At 45.3% G+C, this 7,285-nt stretch overlaps 2 pseudogenes; one reads left to right on the top strand and one right to left on the bottom strand.

The window, feature by feature from the left end:
• The first annotated feature begins 237 nt into the window (after positions 1-237).
• On the top strand, positions 238-1,275 carry LOC147981978 (protein STRICTOSIDINE SYNTHASE-LIKE 10 pseudogene; annotated as a pseudogene).
• Positions 1,276-6,257: 4,982 nt separating this feature from the next.
• Positions 6,258-7,158, bottom strand: LOC147981977 (uncharacterized; annotated as a pseudogene).
• Positions 7,159-7,285: the final 127 nt, after the last annotated feature.

Raw genomic sequence — 7,285 nt, 5'->3', positions numbered from 1 at the left:
CGATGTAGGATCGAAACCCACTCGGCCTCTATCGTACCACATACGCGCCGACTCGGACCACCAGTCCTCGATCGATCAGTGCTACCGCCTACCGCTAGTATATAATGAGGCAGTCTCCAGCTTGGATCTCTCCATCAAACCAAGCCATCCAGAGCAGAGGAGCGCTAATTAACCAACAACACGTAAGTAGGCCAGATCGATCCAAGAGCCAGCGAGAGAAACTAGCAGATCGACGACATGGGGTGCTCCATGAGCCGCCTCCTCAAGACCACTGTCACGCTGGTCATCCTCGTGCTTCTTCTCATGCCCGGGGCCTTAGCCGCCACAAGCTTCGATGCCTCACGAAGCCAACAGCTGCCACTGCCGCGAGGGACGGTCAAAGGGCCGGAGAGCGTCGCCTTCGACGGCCAGGGCCAGGGCCCCTACAGCGGCGTCTCGGACGGCCGGATCCTCAAGTGGAATGGCGAAAAGCTAGGATGGACTACCTATGCATATGGACCCGGCTATGATAGCAAGACCTGCACGCCGTCCAAGTTCAGCCCGGAGACTGAGGCTGCCAGGGAGAGCCGCTGCGGCCGCCCGCTTGGCCTACGCTTCAACCAAAAATCGGGCGACCTATACGTGGCCGACGCGTACAAGGGTCTGATGCGGGTAGCGCCGGGCGGCGGGGAGGCCACCGTGTTGGTCAACCAGGTTGACGGTTTTCCTCTGCGCTTCACCAACGGTGTTGACGTCGATCAAGTTACGGGTCAGGTCTACTTCACCGACAGCTCGATGAACTATCAAAGGTCACAACATGAGATGGTGACTCGCACCGGGGACTCGACGGGCCGCCTCATGCGCTACGACCCACGGACATCGGATGTCACGGTGCTCCAGGAGGGCATGACGTACCCTAACGGCGTCGCGCTCAGCGCCGACGGCACCCATCTCGTGGTCGCATCTACCGGACCATGCAAGCTGCTGAGGCACTGGATCAAAGGGGTCAACGCAGGCACATCCGAGCCTTTTGCCGACCTGCCCGGCTATCCAGATAACGTGAGGCCCGACACTAAAGGAGGCTACTGGGTGGCGTTGCACCGCGAGAAGAATGAGTTGCCCTTTGGTCGTGATAGTCATCGTCTCGCAGTCAGGGTCGGTAATGATGGGAAGATAGTTGAGGAGATGAGAGGGCCAAAGAAGGTGAGGCCCACCGAGATTATGGAGAGAAGCAATGGCAAGATCTACTTGGGTTCGGTAGAGCTTCCTTATGTCGGTGTTGTTAAGCGCAAGTAGAAAACTATTATAGTAGATGCATATCATGGCTTTTTATTTCTTGTTCTTACCTAAATGTAATTTTTCAATTTGTTTTTTCCGGTTCGGACGACCTATTGTAATAAACGTTTTCTATCAGCAAATAATTATTTGTTCTTTCCTCCATATTAACGTGTATAAAAGCTAAATTCCATCATGTTCTCGTTAAGAAGCAAGCCGGGAAAAACTATATATAGAAGAAGCACTAGACTCACAAATGATGCAGCGATTGTTGTGGCCTACTGCCATGATCGATAGTATGACGCTGCTATCCGGCTAGCTAGGTTCAGCGACTAGGAGAAACTGAGGCTCTTTCAAATGAGGTGAAAAATGTTGACGTCCTTCCGCCAGCAATTCTTGTTGAGGCCGAACTGTAGAAATGTAGATGTTTTTGGTGCCACAGCATGGCTTCAAAATTAATTCCTGTGTGTATCTAATTGAAAGGCCAGTTGCTATTTCTAAAAACAATGACCAGGTTTAATAACACTTGACACCGATGAGCGCCGCCAACACCTTAATCCAACCTCACCTTATGTCGGTGTTGTTAAGCGCAAGTAGAGAACAGTAGATGTATAGAATGTCTTTTTGTTTCTTGTTCTTATACCACTAAATGTAATATTTCAATTTGTTTTTTTCTGATTCGGACAACCTATTGTAATCCACATTTTCTACCAGCGAATCATTTGTTTTTTCCTCCATTTTAACATGTATAAATGCTAAATTCCATCATGTTCTTGGTAAGAGGCAAGCCCAAAAAAACTATGTATGGAAGAAGCACTAGAATCACAAATGATCCAGCGATTGTTGTGGCCTTCTGCCATGATCGATAGTTGGTCACCTCGTCGGCCAACGAAGGGCCCAAGCATCCATCAAACTTTACTGGTGCTGGCTTGCTGGCATCTTGATCAACTTCAACGAGTGCTACTTGTTAGATTTATAATCCCGTAGGATCTACTTAACAGATCGTAAGCCAGGCATTAGATCACCTAATAGCACAGATCAGAGAGATGGATTAGGTTCTTACCACCAATGGAAGCAGCCATTGGTGCCGACGGTGCGAAGTCCCGTGCCTGCTCGATGCAGGCTTGATGCAGGCTCGGTGAAGATGCTCGCTGCAGGTAGCGGCGTCCCTCCGGGCGCCACCGGCACTGCTCTGGAACAGGGGCAGAGCTTGGAGATGATCTTCCCGTCGTGCAGCGCTCCCCCAGATCGGTTAGGGTTTAGGGATGTGGGGAGCAGGAGTAAACCGTACGAGAACTAGTCTAGCGTAGGTGCCGGCTGCTCCCCCATCTTTTTATGTGCGCTGGCGACAGGGGACCAAAACCATAGTTGGTTAGGGTGCCCCCGATCAGGGCGCGTAAGTTGAGATCGAGGGGTACGAACGTTGGTTCGTGGCCTCCCTGTTTCTCTCTTTAATGTAACTTTATTTCTGGTCTTTTATTTTCGTTTTGGCCCATTGGGCCTCTAGATCAATACCAACATTCTCCCCCTTGATCGTTAGGCTCAATGACTTTTGTCCATTCTCCATAGGAATAATATACCAGAGTAAGGTGTTACAACAGCCGATGAAAAGCCATTGAACCTCAATATTCATAGCACACATCCTATTTCGAAAAGGAAACATTTTTCTTATTGGGAGTGGTTTATATTAGCGGTCCCATAATTCCAGAATCAAGAGGCTTCCAATAATCCCATGCCGGCTACATGCTCACGAAATATATTGGGTGGTAAGCCTTTAGTAAGCGGATCCGCAAGCATATGTGTCGTACTGATATGCTTAACATTAATAGTTTGATCCTGGATTCTATGTTGAAAAACATGGTACTTTAGGTCAATGTGCCTGGCAGCAGCACTTGACTTGTTGTTATTCGCATAGAAAACTACGGGTTCATTATCGCAGTACAATGTCAGTGGTTTGGAAATGCTGTCAACCACTTTAAGTCCGGGAATGAAATTCTTTAGGAATACAGCCTGCCCGGTGGCCTCAAAACATGCTAGATATTCTGCCATCATCATAGATGAGGCAACTATCTTTTGCTTGGAGCTTTTCCACGATATGGCTCCTCCAGCGAGTGTGAATATATAACCTGACGTGGATTTCATACTATCCACACACCCGGCAAGATCAGAGTCTGAATAACCAATAACTTCCAGGTTATCGGACTTTCTATATGTAAGAATGAAATTTTTAGTACCTTGCATATAACGCAAGACTTTCTTTGCGGCCTTCCAGTGGTCCGATCCTGGATTAGATTGAAATCTGCCAAGCATCCCGGTTACAAAAGCTAAGTCAGGGCGTGTACATACTTGAGCATACATGATGCTTCCGACAGCCGAAGCATAAGGAACCGACTTCATCTGATCAGTTTCATTTTGGTTCCTCGGACACTGGAAAGTCCCAAACTTATCGCCCTTAACTATGGGGGCAGGTGAGGAAGAGCACTTATGCATATTGAATTTCTTTAGTACTCTCTCAAAGTATGCCTTTTGCGATAGTCCTAATATTCCTTTGGACCTATCTCGATGAATCTCGATGCCAAGGACATACGAGGCTTCACCGAGATCCTTCATGTCAAATTTTGAGGACAGAAATCTCTTGGTCTCATGCAACATATCTTTATCGCTGCAAGCCAATAGAATATCATCCACATATAGGACTAAAAATGTGAACCTACTGCCTTTAAATTTAACATATATGTAGTTGTCCACTTCATTCTCTTTAAAACCAAAAGTTCTAATAATCTCGTCGAACTTGAGGTACCACTGCCTTGAAGCTTGCCTCAAGCCATATATGGATTTCTTTAAACGACATGCCATGTGTTCTTTTCCTTCCACGACAAAACCTTCAGGTTGAGTCATGTAAACTTCTTCTTTTAAGTCACCATTCAGAAATGCCGTCTTGGCATCCATTTGATGCAGCTCCAAATCATAATGAGCTACAAGTGCCATGACAATTCTGAAAGAATCTTTGGATGACACAGGCAAGAAGGTCTCCTTATAATCGATTCCTTCTCTCTGTGTAAAACCTTTTGCTACAAGTCTCGCTTTGAACCTTTCGATGTTCCCTTTGGAATCATATTTGGTTTTGTAGACCCACTTGAAGCCTACCCTTTTGGCTCCATCAGGAACTTCTACTAAGTCCCAAACATCATTCGAGCTCATAGATTTCAATTCGTCTTCCATGGCTACCAACCATTTGGACGAGTCTTCACTTTTAGTGGCTTCTTTATATGAGGTCGGATCTTGTGCCTTCCCTATGTCATTTTCATCCTCACACATGAAAGTGACATAATCGCTAGAGATGGCCTTTTTCTTTTCCCGTTGTGATCTTCTCATAGGCTCATTAGTATGTGCATTTTCTCTTGCCCGAGAAGGTTGACGATTATCATTGGGTTGAGGATCATCATTTGGCTGAGGATCCTCATCATGCTGAGGATCTTCATTATGCTGAGGCTCCTCATCAGATTGAGGATCCACTTCAGGTTCGGGATCACCAGTAGGTGTCTCATGCATATTAGGCATAGGGATAAAGTTCTGTTGGATAGTCGGGGATGGAACGTACACCCGCTTCTCCTCAAGATCAATCGCCCTAACCTCAATGACTTCATTATCCTCAAAAAACACCGCTTGCCTGGTTTCCACAAACTTGGTGGTATGACCTGGGCAATAAAAGCGATATCCTTTTCCTCTATGAGGGTACCCAATGAAAAAACAACTGACTGTCTTTGGGTCCAATTTCTTAATATGTGGATTGAATGCTTTAGCTTCAGCCGGGCAGCCCCACACTCGCAAGTAATTCAAGCCCGGTTTCTTTCCCACCCACATCTCGTAAGGTGTGCTCGGTGCTGACTTAGTTGGAGCAAGATTTAGGATGTGTGCAGCTGTTTTCAATGCCTCCATCCAAAGGCTTACTGGTAAGTTCGCATGACTAAGCATGCTACGTACCATATCCATAAGAGTGCGATTGAGACGCTCAGCTACGCCATTTTGCTGAGGTTCACCAGGCATTGAATATTGGGCAATTATTCCATTTTCAGCAAGATATTTTGCGAACGGTGCTGGAATTTGCCCATAAGGAGCATGCCTGCCATAATATTCTCCCCCCCGATCAGACCGTACTACATTGATCTTTAGGTTGAGTTGATTTTCAACCTCGGCTTTATAAATCTTAAATTTTTCCAAAGCTTTGGATCGATCACGTATGGGGTAAATGTAGCCATAGCGAGAGAAATCGTCTGTGAAGGTAATGAAGGAATCAAAACCATCCATAGACTTTACGTTAAAAGGTCCGCATATGTCAGTATGAATAAGTTCAAGGACCGATGTGGCTCTTACTGCTCCTTTCTTAATTGTTTTCACATATTTTCCCTTAATACAGTCAATACAATTGCCCGCATCGGAGAAATCTAGCGGATGAAGTATTTCTTCTTTAATCAATCGTTCCATTCTCCCCCTCGAAATGTGGCCCAAGCGACGATGCCACAATTTCAAAGAAGGATCGATACTTCTCCCATTCTTTTTATGATTGCGTTCATTCATATTCATCTCGCAGAGATTTACACACATAGGATAACCGGAAAGATTTAACATATAAAGTTTGCCTCGTCGGACGGCGAGACCAACATCCTTATTACAATACTTTAAAAAACATTGTTTCTCCCCGAAGGTACAATGAAATCCAAAATCATCTAAACATGAAACTGAAATCAAATTCCTACTCAAAGTAGGCACATAAAGAACGTCCTTGAGCTGAAGTAGGAAACCAGTGTGCAACTTCAAGGTGAGGGAGCCCACGGCTTCAACTTCAGCCTCCTTCCCATTCGCGACATTAAGTCTTGTTGTTTCCTTTAGGGTATGGCTTATATGGAATCCCTGCAAAGAATTCGCGACATGAACAGTCGCACCTGAGTCAATCCACCATGTAGATTCAGAAAAATCAACATATAGAGATTCATCTACAAGAGTGATCTCATCCTTACCCTTTTTATTCAGCCACTTAAGAAAACCTGGACAGTCCGCCTTGAAATGATTTGGCTGCTTGCAAAAATTGCAAAGTCTTTCTCCAGCGGCATTTGTAAGATTAACTGAAGTAGCCACTGAAGGTGCGGGACGTGAACAACTTGCCTCGTTGCATTGCTTAGGCTTTGGAGGATTCTTTTTGGAATACTGATTTTTGTTGGGCACATTATTGTTATGAGCATGGTTCTCATGCTTCCTCTTTGCAGAGTTAACATGGAGAGCTTGATCTTTCTGCTCACTCTTCATTCTCTCTTCCTCCTGAACGCAATGTGCAATGAGTTCAGATAGTTTCCATTTGGTTTCAAGAGAGTTATAGTTTATCTTGAATGGATTGAATTGTGAGGGTAGTGACCTAAAAACTAGGAGCACCAGAAGCTCTTCGTTCAAGTCACACTTCATGGTTTTAAGCTTTGCCGCGGCATTGCTCATACTTAAGATGTGATCCCTCACATTTCCATGCCCGTCATATTTTGCAAGCAGCTTGTGCAAAAGATCATCTTCATACACTTTCTTGGAGCCCTTAAATTGTTCTTCCACCGATTTCAAATATTCGGCGGCACTTTCATTGGCAGGAATAGCCCCTTTAATCTCAGTAGAGATGGAGAAGTTCATAATTAGGAGCGCCATTCTGTTTGACCTCTCCCACTTCTCAACTTTAGTATCATAATCTTTCTTAAGCTCAGCATACCCAGTGGCACCCTTTGCGGGTTCCACTGGTTTACTTTCCCTCAGTGCGAGGTGAACCTCATGCCATCCGAGATGGAAAAGCAACGAGTTCTTCCACGATTGGAAGTTATTCCCAGTAAGTGGCTCGATCTCGAGGCCACGAGAACCGGAAGCTGTCATGTTTCGAAATATCATAAGTAAAGGAAAAGAACATCATAATTAAATTAAATTGCACAAATATTAACCTACGTTGGTTTGATCAATTTTCATGCAAAAATTAACTCCAAATTATATCACCGTTGGGCAG

Source organism: Triticum urartu, chromosome 3A (assembly GCF_056163025.1).
Source record: "Triticum urartu cultivar PI428250 chromosome 3A, HENAU_Tu73, whole genome shotgun sequence".
Lineage (NCBI taxonomy): Eukaryota > Viridiplantae > Streptophyta > Magnoliopsida > Poales > Poaceae > Triticum > Triticum urartu.
This window is presented reverse-complemented; position numbering and strand designations above follow the sequence as displayed.